The sequence below is a fragment of the Hordeum vulgare genome, chromosome 2H (assembly GCF_904849725.1).
Source record: "Hordeum vulgare subsp. vulgare chromosome 2H, MorexV3_pseudomolecules_assembly, whole genome shotgun sequence".
Taxonomy (NCBI): Eukaryota; Viridiplantae; Streptophyta; class Magnoliopsida; order Poales; family Poaceae; genus Hordeum; species Hordeum vulgare.
In genome coordinates this window covers 565716763-565733721 of record NC_058519.1, presented here as the reverse complement: position 1 = coordinate 565733721, position 16959 = coordinate 565716763, and positions in this window count along the sequence as shown.

Here is a 16959-nt window from a genome sequence, read left to right as displayed (position 1 = left end):
CAGAGACAAAGTTCTTCTTGAAGTTGGCAATAACATCCCGATAGATCCTGCAACTGTCTCTTACCCAGACATGGTCAACACCATCAATCTCCTCCCTCTCCTGGAGATAGTGGTTCTTGGTGCGAAATTGCAGAAAGTCCTTGGGGGACATTGTACGAACATTCACCCTCTTATCCTTGTGAGCGACCCTCTTGAAGGACTTCTTCTTGGGAGGCAGGCCAGACGTGGCAGACCCCTCGGGCGCCTCTGGGTTGCGAAACTGTTTGGATTGCGTTTCCCGTGGGGGGTTCGAACGGCGAGCAGAGCCACCTGTGACACAGACCACAAAGCAAAAAGAGGCGACAAGAAGAGTCAAGGCAAGGAAACTTGAAAACGCGAAACAAGTAAACACGCATTGCTAAGAAAAAACAAGCAGAAAATACACTGTGAATGCCCTGGCGGTAGTACCGCCCCCCCTGGCGGTAGTATCGCTGGGGCTCAACGGTAGTACCGCCAGCCTTGGCGGTAGTACCGCTGGGGGTCATAGCGGTAGTACCGCTACCCCTGGCGGTAGTACCGCTGGGGGTTTGACTTTCAGATCTGACAAATAATACTCGTTTTCGTGGGCATGGGCTGAATATGAACACTAAGACGTACAGCCCAGCCCTACTGTCATGAGGAACACATAGCATTAAGAGATACACACATGCCTAGGCAAGAGAGAACACGTTTTAGATCTAATCCAAAAATCCAAGTGATCGATCTAAGACGAATGAATCCTAGGACATGGCAGCAAACACAACAACAAAACATCGGACCTATACCCCCCTCAAATATTTCCTTCATGCCATCCAAGAACTAGCCATAGGATCAAAAATATGAGTCCAATCCCCAATGCTCCTAACCCTAGAACACGAGTAATCAAAAAGAAGAAGGGAGGAGCCTTTTTTTACCGGGATTCATGGCTTTGGAGGAGGAAGAAGAAGTGAAGCAACCCTTCCACACCAACGGGGAGAAGGAGCTCCACGAAGAGAGATCCAATTGGGGGGTTTTCGGGCTAGGGGAGGGAGGAGCCGCGAGGAAGAAGAAACAGATGACAAATCGGGCTCCCCCTCCCTTTATATAGCCTAAGGGGTACGGGCAGCGGTAGTACCGCTGGGGTGCAGCGGTAGTACCGCTAACCTGGCGGTACTACCACTGGGGACCATTTTGCAGAGATGCTCAAGACGAATAGGCGAGGGCCGCTCCAAAAGATAAGGAAAGGGAGAAAGCAAGGTGTACGTGTGTAAAGATAGATTCCACCCAAACCTTTCCAGTACGGATCCCCTCTTAATAGTACGGCTTTCCTATGACTCAAATAAAGAGAATCGTAGAGAGCGCGTGCTTCCGTTCCAGAAGAGAGGAGACGAGTTGTCTTGTACCGTTGACGAGTGTGAGCTGAAACCTTGACACACACGATTAGTCCTGTACGGTACTGTCATCAATCACCATAATTACTTAGGCATAAACTATGCCTCAACAATCTCCCCCTTTTTGGTGGATTGATGACAATACCGGATTTGCACAGATAATAATATGAGAATAAAAAGATAGAGATATATGACATATGACTCACAGCATATGATGGAAATAAATCTAATATCACATAAGAAAGATCATGTCTCACACAAGATAGCAAACGAATCAAACCAAGTTCAAAGCAAACCATACGAGATAAAGCAAAGCAATGCAAAGTTCGAAGTGAAAGCAAATCCTAGACTCTCTCCCCCTTTGGCACAAGACACCAAAAAGGGGGCACACCTAATGCCACAGGTAACTACTCCTCGTCTTCAGGATCACCAGACTCGTCTGTCCCCTCCTGGTCGGTCTGCTCCTCCTCTGCTGCCTCATCGCCAGACCACTGGTACCCCTGAGCCTGCATCCAAGTGGCCTCCAGAGTGATGTCGTCCTCAGAGCCGCTGGAGATGTCCACATCCAAGGTCCTGAGTACACGCTTATGCCTCTGGCGGCTCTGCTTCTGAGCCACATGTGTCTGGTACTGTCCCTTGGCCTGCATACAGAAAAGTGTCTTCATCTTGTCCTGCAGTTTGATAGCCCAAGATGGCATGGCAGACGAGCGGGGCTGAGGGGTAGGTCCTCTGCCAGCAGCGGTCTCTGTATCAGTGTCCATGTGCTGAGAAGATGAAGATGGGTTGGCCCACTTGTCCTTGACGCGCAGCCTGATTGGGTCATGCACAATGTAATCAGACCGTGCGTAGAGCACCTCATCCGGAAACGCTTGTTCCCACTTATGGCAGATGTATGCGAACAGGTAAGGCCCGTAGATAGGAACCTTACGGTTGATGATGCAGTTCCAAAGCTCTGTGAACATCACATCTGCAATATCCAGTGGAGCAGACTCCTGAGACATAGCTTCCTCACACAGTAACAGCATCTCAGCCAAGTAGCCATGGACCTCATCGAAGTTACCACTCCGAGGGAAGAGGGTGTTGCGAAAGATGCGATGCATGATGTCCAGGTGCTTGGGAAGCACCCCCTTCCTCAAATACAGTGACTGCAGTCTGTCCTTTGCGAGGGCCCTATCAGTGGGGGCTGGAGCGTGAGGACGCAGCCCAAGAGGAGTGTCAGCACCCTGAAAGTCAATGTGAAGGAACTGCATGAACTCTGCCCAAGAACCGGTCATCTTCTTTGACCCAGTCATCCATATCATGGAGCGCTGTTCATCATGGGAGAAATGGACTGTGACATAAAACTGAGCAACTGTCGTGGGATCAAAATCCGTCTTGAAGAAGATGATGTTTTTGATGCCCAGCTTGTCAATCAAAGCGAGGGCATCACCAAAGTACTCCGTGTTCCGCTGAAGATGTGCCAGATCAATCCACTGGACAGAGACAAAGTTCTTCTTGAAGTTGGCAATAACATCCCGATAGATCTTGCAATGGTCCCTTACCCAGACATGGTCAACACCATCAATCTCCTCCCTCTCCTGGAGATAGTGGTTCTTGGTGCGAAATTGCAGAAAGTCCTTGGGGGACATTGTACGAACATTCACCCTCTTATCCTTGTGAGCGACCCTCTTGAAGGACTTCTTCTTGGGAGGCAGGCCAGACGTGGCAGACCCCTCGGGCGCCTCTGGGTTGCGAAACTGTTTGGATTGCGTTTCCCGTGGGGGGTTCGAACGGCGAGCAGAGCCACCTGTGACACAGACCACAAAGCAAAAAGAGGCGACAACAAGAGTCAAGGCAAGGAAACTTGAAAACGCGAAACAAGTAAACACATATTGCTAAGCAAAAACAAGCAGAAAATACACTGTGAATGCCCTGGCGGTAGTACCGCCCCCCCTGGCGGTAGTACCGCTGGGGGTCATAGCGGTAGTACCGCGACCCCTGGCGGTAGTACCGCTGGGGTCCTAGCGGTAGTACCGCTACCCCTGGCGGTAGTACCGCTGGGGGTTTGACTTTCAGATCTGACAAATAATACTCGTTTTCGTGGGCATGGGCTGAATATGAACTCTAAGACGTACAGCCCAGCCCTACTGTCATGAGGAACACATAGCATTAAGAGATACACACATTCCTAGGCAAGAGAGAGCACGTTTTAGATCTAATCCAAAAATCCAAGTGATCGATCTAAGACGAATGAATCCTAGGACATGGCAGCAAACACAACAACAAAACATCGGACCTATACCCCCCTCAAATATTTCCTTCATGCCATCCAAGAACTAGCCATAGGATCAAAAATATGAGTCCAATCCCCAATGCTCCTAACCCTAGAACACGAGTAATCAAAAAGAAGAAGGGAGGAGCCTTTTTTTACCGGGATTCATGGCTTTGGAGGAGGAAGAAGAAGTGAAGCAGCCCTTCCACACCAACGGGGAGAAGGAGCTCCACGAAGAGAGATCCAATTGGGGGGTTTTCGGGCTAGGGGAGGGAGGAGCTGCGAGGAAGAAGAAACAGATGAAAAATCGGGCCCCCCCTCCCTTTATATAGCCCAAGGGGTACGGGCAGCGGTAGTACCGCTGGGGTGCAGCGGTAGTACCGCTAACCTGGCGGTAGTACCGCTTCCCTGGCGGTAGTACCGCTCCCCCTCGAAACCCTAGAAATATCCCAGCCGGTCGTGTTAGATTTTGAATCCTGGCGGTAGTACCGCTACAACTGGCGGTAGTACCGCTGGGGTCCTGGCGGTAGTACCGCTACCCTGGCGCTAGTACAGTTGTACATGTTTCAACACGGCTAGGAAAACGGGAAACTTGGGCACATGACAAGTGAGTAAAAAGGGATGACTTCCAAGAAAATGTACTGACTTGTCATTGTATATCCTCTCCTTTATACGCAAGAGAGGATGGAGGGGCGGTGGCCGTGGCCACCTATGTTTGAGACAATGGTATGACACCGCGAAGAATTATCCTTGGGTTCATGACCAATGCTCGTCTTTGAAGCACAAGTACCATTTGACAATGGCTAAAGTGAAAGACTAGATTGATTTACGCATAATGGGGGGAGGGAGAGTTCATTGAGAGAACAACACTCCCCCTATGTCCATGCCTACATCTAGACCGCGATGGAATGTGAAGTGAGGTGCAATATGCCTAGTTTCAATCCACATTACTTGAATCAATGATATTTAGCTCATGCCTTAACTCCCGGAACCTTGCTTCATCTAGTGGCTTGGTGAAAATATCTGCAAGTTGCTCTTCAGTGTGGATGAAGTGAACCTCAATATGACCTAGCTTGATATGTTCACGGATGAAGTGATGACGAATATCAATATGTTTGGTTTTTCTATGTTGCACTGGGTTGAGGGAAATCTTGATGGCGCTTTGATTGTCACATAGAAGAGGCACTTTGTCACAAGTGACACCATAATCCCTTAAAGTTTGCCTCATCCATAGCAATTGAGCACAACAACTTGCAGCCGCCACATACTCAGCCTCGGTGGATGACAAGGAGACGCAGTTCTGCTTCTTTGAAGACCAACTTACCAAAGAGCGACCAAGGAATTGGCATCCTCCAGACGTTGACTTCCTCTCCACACAATCTCCAGCCCAATCTGAGTCGGAATAGCCAACTAGATTGAAGTTTGCTCCTTTGGGATACCAGAGACCAAAGTTTGGGGTATGAGCCAAATATCGAAAGATTCGTTTGACAGCCATGTAATGACTTTCTTTTGGTGCGATTGAAACCGTGCACATATCCCTACACTCAACATAATATCCGGTCTAGATGCACAGAGGTAAAGGAGGGATTCAATCATGGAGCGGTATACCTTTTGATCCACTGCTTTACCATTGGGATGACTGTCAAGCTTGAATCTGGTTGGCATGGGAAACTTGACCGGTTTGACATCTTCGAGCTCGAACCGCTTGAGCATGTCTTGAGTGTATTTGGCTTGTTTGATGAATGTCCCTTCTAGACCTTGTCTAATCTCGAATCCGAGGAAAAACTTCAACTCTCCCATCATGGACATCTCAAACTTCTCAGTCATTAGTGCAGCAAATTCTTCATTGAATGAAATGTTAGGAGAGCCAAAGATAATATCATCAACATATAGTTGACATATGAACAAGTCCCCTTTAACCCTCTTAGTAAAAAGAGTGGGATCAATCTTCCCAATTTCAAACCCACGATCTTGTAACAGCTCAGTAAGGTACTCATACCACGCGCGTGGGGCTTGTTTAAGGCCATAGAGTGCCTTATTGAGTTTGTACACATGATTGGGGAGCTTGGGATGTTCGAATCCCGGGGGTTGTTTGACATATACCAACTCATTCAAAGGACCATTAAGAAATGCACTTTTCACATCCATTTGCTGTAATTTGAAGTTATGATGAGAAGCAAATGCAAGTAACATGCGAATAGATTCTAGACGAGCAACAGGGGCAAAAGTTTCACCGTAGTCGATACCCTCGACTTGGGAGTAGCCTTGAGCCACCAATCTTGCCTTGTTTCGAATCACAATTCCATTTGCATCTTGCTTGTTCTTAAATATCCATTTGGTCCCAATGACATTATGTTCCTTCGTTGGTCGAGGCACTAAATCCCGTACTTGGTTGCGCTCGAAGTTGTTAAGTTCTTCGTGCATGGCCATAAGCCAATCCTCATCATTGAGCGCTTCCTGTACCTGTTGAGGTTCACAATACGAGACAAACACGTGATGCTCACAATAATTCCAAAGCTGTTGACGAGTAGATACTCCCCTTTTTAAACTGCCAAGAACATTCTTCATAAGGTGTGATTTGACTCTCAGCTTGTTCGCATTCTTGGCTGCTCGACGCTCCAAGAGTTCTTCATTAGATAACGGAGGAGCGTCGCCTTGTTTCGCTTGTTTGCCCTTGCGTCTTGAGCCGGTTGTTGGAGCTCCAGACGGGAATTGTGAGACAGTCTCCTGATCATCTTGTCCTTCGACTTGAGCAAGTTCACTGGTTTGATCTTGTATTAGTGGTTGCTCTTGATCTTGATCTCGTGCTGGTTCAAGGTCTTGGGGTAGTGCTTGAGTGGGCATATCACCATTGTTAGGCAATTGATCTTGACCGAGAGCTTGATCAACTTGTTGAGAGTCTTCTCTTTGTTCATCAGAAGCGTGTGGGGCTTGTGGGGGTGATGGCTCCACTTGAGTAGAGCATTGTCCTTTTCCTTCGGCCACAAGGGGTTCCTCAATGGGGAGTATTTGACCAATCCCCATTCTTCTTATGGCTTCGGGAGGAATTTCATCACCTATATCACAAAGACCACTTTGCTCCACTTGGGAGCCATTATTTTCGTCAAACTCTACATTACACGTCTCCTCAATTAGTCCGGTGGACTTGTTGAGGAGACGGTAAGCATGAGAGTTTGTAGCATAACCAACAAAGATACCCTCATGTGCTCTAGAATCAAATTTAGCTAACCGAGCTCCCTTTTTAAGAATGAAACACTTACAACCGAATACCCGGAAGTACTTGAGATTGGGTTTGTTTCCAGTTAGAATCTCATACGGAGTCTTGTTTAAGCCTTTGCGGATGTAGAGCCGATTGGACGCATGACATGCTGTGTTGATGGCCTCTGCCCAGAAGTTGTATGGAGATTTGAATTCTGCCATCATTGTTCTTGCAGCGTCTATCAAGGTCCGGTTCTTCCTTTCTGCCACGCCGTTTTGCTGAGGGGTATATGGTGCAGAATATTGGTGCTTTATTCCCTCATCACCTAGAAACTCATCTAGGGTGTAGTTCTTGAACTCGGTGCCGTTGTCACTCCTAATCATCAAGATCTTTGCTTCATGTTGACGTTGCGCTTCATTAGCAAAGTTGATGACCGTTTGTTGAGTTTCACTCTTCCTTTTGAAGAAATATACCCAGGTATATCTTGAGTAATCGTCAACAATGACTAAGCAATACTTTCTGCCTCCAATACTATCAAATGTTGGAGGACCAAACAGATCCATGTGGAGAAGTTCCAATGGCCTCTTAGTGTAGATAAGAGTCATTGGACGATGAGCAGTTTCATGAATCTTTCCTTCAATGCAAGCACTGCAAACACGATCTTTAGCAAAGCTCACATTTGTTAGTCCATGAACATGGTCCCCTGTCAGAAGACTTTGCAAAGACCTCATATTGACATGAGCTAAACGGCGATGCCAAAGCCAGCCCACGTTAACTTTAGCCATTAAACATGTCGCTGTCTTAGTGGGTCGCTTTGAAAAGTTTACCACATAGAGACCATTTTCGACATGTCCAACATAGGCTACTTTAAGAGTCTTGCTCCTTATGAGGACCACAGTGTCAATATTAAAGAATGTGGAAAAACCCATGATTGCAAGTTGACAAACGGAAAGTAAATTGTAGGCAAGAGACTCAACAAGCATGACCTTCTCAATAGACAAATCTTGAGAGACGACCACCTTACCAAATCCCAATACCTTTGACGAGGATGCATCGGCGAATTGGACATGGGTGGGCATAGATGGAGAAGGATGCACATCCACCACTAAGTCCTTGCTTCCGGTCATATGATTTGTTGCTCCACTATCGAGCAACCATGACACCCCACCGGAAGCAAACTCCTGCAATAGATCAAGGCTTGGTTTTAGGTACCCATTTTTAATGGGTCCTTTCATGTTAGAGACAAAGGTCTTAGGAACCCAGATAGCCCATTCAATATCTTCATCGTAGGAACCAACAAATCTGGCATAAACATGCCCATCACTAGCACAACGTAACACATAAGAGGAATTGAGTTTGCCGGCTGTGTTAGTAGGAGCGGTTTTGCCCTTCTTGGGGTTCCCATAGTCCACCTTGTTCCTGTTCACCTTCTGAGTCCCCACACCCTCCTTGACAAAGATGTCCATGAGTGTGAGAGATCGTATGTTCTTGTTCTTCCTTTTACCTTTTGACTTGGAGGTAAGTCCAAGTCCTTCCTTTCCTACAACACCCTTTTGAGTGCTCAAGAGATCGTTCAGACTCTTCTCACCTTGTCTGCATGACACAAAGCCCTTCTCAAGTTTTTCCTTTAACTTGGCATTTTCCTCCACAAGATGAACATGCTCACAACAGGGGTTAGTTGCACAAGTATTATCAATTAACACAAAGGGAGGACAAGTAGAGATCTCCTTGGTAAGCTTTGCTTGGAGTTGATCATGAGACTCTTTCAGAGCGAAATGAACAACTTTCAAGGCTTTGTGGGCCTTGTCAAGTATGTCAAACTCTTCTTTGAGTCTGTCACGGCCAACCTCAAGAGCATACTTTTCAGATTTAAGCATGCGAGTAAGAACAACATCATGATCTAGTTTCTTTTGCATTTTAGTGCAGTCATCGTTATATGACTCCTCAAGAGCCAAACGAAGAGTGCGCTCTTCTTCTAGAGTACTAGATAATTCGGCAATTTCATCGGCATAGTCACGGCTATGTCCATGAAGCTCGGAGATGGTCTCCTCATGAGACTCAATGAGGTCAGTGGCCTCACCCAGTTGTTCCAAGAGAGCAACAAAATGCTTCTTGGTTTCTCCCTTAATAGTGCATAGAAACTTATCAAGATCATGCTCATTAAGTTCTCCAACATCACTATCTTCTACACAATTTAACAATGAAGGAGCAGAAGCAATGTTGGTCTTAATGATAGGAGTTACCTGATTGGTACCTTTTGCCATAAGGCACTTGGTGATGTGGTTCTCGTTTGGGGCGTTGAAGAGAGACACCTTCTGGGAAGGGGTAGTGGCTATAGCAACAGTTGCCGTTGCCACTGTATCATCATCATCATCATCATCAGAAGGATACTCCTCCAGGGCCACCATTCCTTTTGGGTGAGGTTTCTTCACAAAGTTGTTCTTGATTGGAAATGATTTGGTTTTGTCTTTGCGAATGAGCTTGCCTCTGTTGTCTTCTCTCTTCTCATAGGGGCATTCTACCATGAAGTGACTCACGTTGCCACAGTTATAACATGTCCTTACTCGTTGTTTGGGTTTGAATCCACTTGAGTTGTTCTTGTTGAAGGTTGGTCTTGAGTTCCTTTTATTTCCCCAGAATTGCCTTGATGCAAGAGCCATGTGCTCATGATAGGCATACTTTGTGTCTTCCGGGCAGCTCTCCTCTTCCTCATCTTCTTCTTCTTCTTCAAGCATTGCTCTTGCTTTCAACGCAAGTTTGGGTGAAGTGGTTTTTGATCGGACACGAGAAGTGCATTGTCGGCTGTTTCGTTCATGATTGACATTGCAATGAACTCATCCAACACTTCACTGGAAGACAGGGAGTGGAAGTCTGGCCGCTGACGAATGACAGATGACATGGCTTTATTGAAAGGCATGATGGCTTTGAGAAACTTGCGCTTGACCCAAGTGTCATCCACATCCTTACTCCCATGGTCCTTTAGTGCCACAGCAATAGCTGTCACCCTCCGATAGAGATCACGAGGGTCCTCTTCTTCCTTCATCACAAACTCATCGGCCTGATCAAGTATCACTTCATAGTTGGATCGTTGAATACTTGAGCTTCCCTTATACAACACCATAATATGCTTCCAACAATCCTTGGCCAATGTGAAGGGACGTAAGTGGGGATGATCTTCAGGTGGCACAGCAGACTGGAGAATAAACAGCGCAGAGTGATTATATTGATTGTCTGCATCTTCTCTTGGAGTGAGGTTGCTTGGGTCATGGGGTTAATATCCTTGCTCGATAATTCTCCACAAGTTTGTTGAGCTGTGATTCAAATGAGACTTAATAGAAAATACCCAGTTAGCAAAGTCACCTTTTACAAGTTTAGGAGGAGGACCAACAGGATTAAGACGAGGTGCGAGAACAGGTCCTCCATATGTCATGGGAGGTGGAACCGAAGCATATGTTCCAGTTCCATCTTTTTCGTGAGGTGAAGCAGGTTGCATACCTTTAGCCGCTTCCTTAGAGGAGTTGGCCTCCGAATCGGAAATGGTGGGTTTAACCACTAAAGCCGGTTCGGGTGAACTTTTAAGACCATCAATTAATTCTTTAAGCATGGTTTTGACTTCGCTCGTCAAGGACGTCTTGAGGGCGGCCATAGCCGTATTCAAGTCGTCCCTTGTGACCGAAGTCAAGTCCATGTCCTCGGGTTGCCCACGGTTAACTTCCTCTCCGCCTTCCATACTCTTTGGGTGGTTAAACCCTTAATAAAGAGACGTGGCTCTGATACCAATTGAAAGGATCGATATGGTTGGCTAGAGGGGGGGGGTGAATAGACAACGACCACTTTTTAATTAATCTTAACAAGTTAAGGTAAACACTATACGGGTTCACAAATAATATGACAAAGAGGTGACCCCTATAGAAGCTACCAACAAGACCTATTAAGACAAGTAAGATATAGTCACAAGTAAAAGCAAATACAAAGTAAAGGTTAGAGATAACCACAAGTGGAACCGATGGAGATGAGGATGTGTTACCGAAGTTCCTTCCCTTTGACAGGAAGTACGTCTCCGTTGGAGCGGTGTGGAGGCACAATGCTCCCCAAAAAGCCACTAAGGCCACCGTATTCTCCTCACGCCCTCGCACGATGCAAGGTACCGTGATTCCACTATAGGTGCCCTTGAAGGCGGCGACCGAACCTTTACAAACAAGGTTGGGGCAACTCCACACAAAGCTTGGAGGCTCCCAACAAGACCACGAAGCTTCACCACAATGGAATATGGCTTCGCGGTGACCTCAACCGTCTAGGATGCTCAAACACCCAAGAGTAACAAGATCCGCAAGGGATAGGTGGGGGAATCAACTTTTCTCTTGGTGGAAGTGTGGATCTAGGCCTTCTCAACCAATCCCTAAAGAATCAACAAGTTTGATTGGCTAGGGAGAGAGATCGGGCACTTTTAAGCTTGTGGAGCAACAATGGAGCTTAGAGAGGTAAGAGATAGGGTTCCTCAGCTAGAAGAACCCTTTATATAGTGGGGGGAAAATTCAGACCGTTTTCCCACTCTCTGCCCGAGATCCAGCGGTACTACCGCTGGGAAGGAGCGGTACTACCGCTGGATGCAGCGGTACTACCGCTGGATGCAGCGGTACTACCGCTGGGGCTTCCAGCGGTACTACCGCTGGCACCAGCGGTACTACCGCTGGCCCCTTGGTAGTGCATAAGCACTACTACCGCCAGGAAAGTCTTCGCAAAAGGGTCCGTCCACGAACTACCGCTAGGTAGGTGGAACAGGGCACCTGGAGCGGTACTACCGCTGACAATGGGCGGTAGTACCGCCAGATAGCGGTACTACCGCTGGCACCAGCGGTACTACCGCTGGGGACCATTTTGCGGAGATGCTCAAGACGAATAGGCGAGGGCCGCTCCAAAAGATAAGGAAAGGGAGAAAGCAAGGTGTGCGTGTGTAAAGATAGATTCCACCCAAACCTTTCCTCTACGGATCCCCTCTTAATAGTACGGCTTTCCTATGACTCAAATAAAGAGAATCGTAGAGAGCGCCGTGCTTCCGTTCCAGAAGAGAGGAGACGAGTTGTCTTGTTTCGTTGACGAGTGTTACCTGAAACCTTGACACACACGATTAGTCCTGTACGGTACTGTCATCAATCACCAAAATTACTTAGGCATAAACTATGCCTCAACAAACGCAGAGGTGCCGTCCGTTCAGCACTAGATCGGGACGGATCATGATGGGATCGCGGGATGGATCGTGATGAGATCGCGGGACGGGCTACGATTTGGATCGTGAAGATGTTCCACTACATCAACCCCGTTGTATATGCTTCTGCTTAGCGATCTACAAGGGTATGTAGATGCACTCTCCCCTCTCGTAGATGGTCATCACCATGGATAGATCTTGTGTGCGCGTAGGAGATTTTTGTTTCCCATGCGTCATTCCCAAACATGAAATGGGTAGAACAGGAGCCGATGGGGAAGAGCAGGTTATACCACCTACAACCAAGCAGGATGATCAAATCACCAGCGGAACCTCAATTGAAGAAACGCCCTCGGCCCACGAGGTCATGGGAGTAATCGCGCCATGACCGAACCCTTCCTTGCTTATCTCCTCTGCAAGGAACTCCCCGATGACCAGACCGAGGCGGGACGTACTATCCGCCGATCAAAGGCTTACAAGGTCCACGAGGGCGAGCTGTAGAAAAAGAGTACCATAGGAGTCCTCCAATGATGCATATCTGAGGAGGAGGGGAGGCAACTTTAGGCCAAGGTACACGCCGGTATGGGCGGTCACCATGCAGTAGCTCGGGCCCTGGTCAGCAAGGCTTTCCAAGCCAGTTTCTTCTATCCGACAGCGCAAGATGACGCCCACACGCTCGTTCAACGTTGTGCGGGGTGTCAATTCTTTGTGAATCAAAGCCACATACCCCAACAGCTCTTCGGACAATCCCGATCACGTGGCCCTTTGCGGTCCAGGGTCCGGATATGGTTGGCCCACTTAAAGGGGGGACTAAGAAAAAGAAATATCTCCTGGTTATGGTCGACAAATTTACTAAATGTATTGAAGCAAAGCTTGTTAGCTCTTCCAAAGCCAGGCCAGTAATCGAATTCATTTCCAGTGTCGTACACCGTTATGGTGTCCCTCATAGCATAATAACTGACAACAGATCCAATTTCACCGCCTAGGAGGCAATAGATCGGTGTGCAAACTTGGGCATCAAGCTCGACTATGCATCCGTATACCACCCGCAGACCAATGGACAAGTCGAAAGACCCAATGGGATCATTATGAGTGGTATTAAACCTTGGTTGGTCCTCTCTCTTCAAGAATGCGGCTGCCAATGGGTGGAGGAGCTCGACTCCGTACTATGGGGCTTGCGTACCACCCCGAATCGTTCCACACGGTACACACCATTTTTTATGGTGTACGGGGCTGAAGCGGTCCTCCCCTGTGACATTATACACAACGCACCTCGGGTGCATATGTACGATGAAAAAGAGGATGAGTTGGATCGGCAAGATGACTTAGACACAGTGGAAGGCGAGCGTGACATAGCTCTGGCCCGATCAGCTTTCTATCAACAACAAGCTTGGCGCTATCAGAGCAGGGAAGTTCGGGCAAAGGCATACAATGTGGGTGAACTCGTCCTACGCCTCCCAGAGAAGCAGAAGCATAAACTATAATCAAAGTGGGAGGTCCCTTTTATAATTGATGAAGTCTTAACAACAGGAGTTTATCGCCTCCGCAACTCCAGGGATAACCACCTCGAGCCGAACCCGTGGAATGCATCTGTCTTCGGTGTTTTTACGGCTAGACCAGCGCCATTACCTTCCTGCCATAATTGTCTTTTCCTTTTTGCCCAATTTTTTATTGTCTTTCGTAGGGCTTAATAGTCGGTCCCAGGGCATGTTCGGCTTAACCGAACTGCCTCGAGCATTTATCAGATCATCCGTGTTAAATGGAATGAACAAATAGCACCTGGGAGCTTCCTCGAGAAGCCGTTCAATGTATTCGTCATACCTACTTGTTTATACATACACCTCAACTCAACACCGACTCCCGCCATTATATGCTTCAATTGGACTTAAGATCCTTGCAATTCTAGGTTGCCTAGCTCCTATGCTTACTCTCTACGTTCCTGATATGTTCGGCTAGAGGGTAAAGGGAGCACTGCTGGGATTGTTACGACCGGTTCGCCCGGATAAGTACCTAAGACGGGTAAAGCAAAAAGCTAGCATTTCTTAAGCTACAACTTGGTCGGCTATGAATGATGAACATATAATCGACACTTTTCATCAAATATAACAGATGTCCGTACTACACGGAGAAACGACTACACCGACTACATCCTATATAGCAACTCAGAAAAAGGAACCCATCGAGGAACTATTTTTTCTGTAAGATCTTTCTTACGTCTCAACGTAATATAACATAACCCCCAGTGTAATCTTTGTCTGTTAGTATCACATGGACGGATTTTCTGGTTTTCGAAAATTAATTCCTGATGTGATAGGATATAAAGTACGAAACACTGCCTAGTTGGTAATATGGGAGGTAGAAGCCGATGGCCTGTTAAAGACAGAGTTTTCAAAACATGAAGGGAAGTGCCTGATGACGAGATGATGAATATACTTCTCGCTCCTCATTGGTTACCCCAAGTGCAAGGTTGAGATGTAGTCAGTAGCAAGTTTTCCCTTACACGGAGACTGTAAGGTTTATCGAACCAGGAGGACTCCTAGGATCAACAAGTAGGTATCCCCTGCCCTGGCGCAAACAGAAGACGTGGACCTGAACACATACAAATAACTTTGCTCCCAACGAGTATAAAGAGGTTGTCAATCTCTCCGGCCTTGTAGTTTGCAAAGGATCAAAACACAAGTGGGAATAGTGATTGCAACGGAAAAATAAATGAAATCAGTAAATGGTGGAGGTGTAAGCAATGGTGCTGATATGGACCGGAGTCAATGATGCTCACTAGTGATGTCTCTCTCCCAAAAGACGATAAACAACTATGCTTGGGTAAACAAATTACAACTGGGCAATTGACAAAATTACGAATGCACCGCAATGCTAATTATGCTACTTGAAAGTTAGAGGCTCAATAGTAATGGGCAGTACACCAATACAAGTAGAACGTTTGTTCATCAGCATCTACTTACTAATCATCCACCTTGAGATATCTATCCAGAACATCTCGCAGGTATTAAGTAGCGAGCCCCACCAAAAGTGTAAACTCAAAGCAACGGACAACTGCATTGACGAACTATGCATAAGGTAAACAATCCTTGCAACCGTGGTCACAAGCACCGTTGTTTTCTCCCTGGTGGCAACCACACATCCCCTAGTCTCATGTTTGTGTCACTCAAGCTAGACATCAGGGGGCGTGAACCCACAATCATGCATAACGCTCCCTCTTGGAGTTACAATCTACTACTCGACCAAAGCAATACAAAACAACAGAGAACATGCATGAATCGCTAAAGAACATAATATAAAAGTATAATCAAATATATAACTCATAACAATCTGAACATAATCTCATAATCCATCGGATCCCAACAATCCGAGCATAGCAATAGTAGGAAAATTACATAGATGCCTTGATCATGTAGGGCAGTTCACAAGGGCTAATCGTGGAAGCACAAGATTAGAGAGAATACATCACATAGTTACTGGTCATGGACTCATGGTCCAAGGAGGACTACTCACGACACGTCCGGGAAACGTCCATGGCGGTGGAGAAGCTCCCGGAAGTCAATCCTCCCTCCGGCAGGGTGCCGGGAAGAGGTCTCCTGACGCTCCCGATCTCGGAAGCGCTGCGGCGGTGGAACGATAGAGAAATTCGCGATTCTGGATGTGATGGAAGGGTTTCCTCGCCGAGGAATAAATATAGGCCAAAAGAGGGCGTCAGAAGAGGTGGGGCCCACCCAGGCGTCCTGTGGGCACGGCTAGGGGCCAGGCCGCGCCGGGTGGTCGCCTGGGTGCCCCCTGGCCCCCTCTGGCCCATCTTCGGTGATCTGGAAGCTTCCGTTACGCTGATTTTTATATATTTCTCTCGGGATTTTTGGGGCTCCGAAAAATTGGGTAAAAGCCCGTGCAAAAAAGACATCAACAGACAGAAACTAGCACTGGGTGCACTTAGTTAGTAGGTTAGTCCAAATATGTGTAGAAGGTATAAATGTGTAGCAAAACATATAACAATGTCACCCAAAAGATCATGAAACAAGCATAAATTATAGATACTTTTGGGACATATCAACATCCCCAAGCTTAATTCCTGGTCGTCCTTGAGTAGGTAAATGATAACACGATAATTTCTGTGGTGACATGCTAACACACATATAAGAACTTCAAAGTAAAGCAAGTAAGATATGTAATTCAAGTCAAGATAATAACAAGCAAGATCCTATATCTAGTATCGAAATTAGCAAAGTAAGAACATAAAGGTGCAAGAGCTCTCGCTGTCCGTGACACGAATGTCTCCAAATGGTGTTTGCATGCAAGAAGTGGGAGATGGGTTTAGAGATAAAATATTTTTAAATTTTGAAAACTCAATCTAGTAAACCTCACACTTGGTCTCCTTCGGAATCTTATTTTGACTCATCCCCATACCACTAGTCAGGCACATGTCAAAATGATCCTCTCCCTTTTGACTTTGAGTACTCATGCAATGGATGAGCGCAAGAAAGATATGTTGGCACCTAGCATGGTAGACAGAATAATGACGGGGAAGGAAGACAAAAAGGTGTGAAAGGCTCACATCAATGAGGACAACCATAGGTGAGCGAAACCCAAATGATAGATATGATGTGAGAAGTAGGGATTGCCATGCAACAGATGCACACTTGAGCTAAGGTAAGCTCTCCAATTGAACTAGTGGGGGTGCATCCAACTTGCTTGCTCATGAAGACCTAGAGCTCATTTGAGAAGGTTCATCTTTGGAATATGCAAGCCAAGTTGTATAGTGTAAGGGTCCCCACATAGTTATGCATGAATGATAATCTCTATGTAGTCCAAATATAACAATGGAGTATGAGTGTGGATCTTCCAAAAGGAATAGTAGTGTTGCCCCCTGATCTTTTTTTCCTTTTTTTTATTTTTTTGTGGCCTCTTTGGC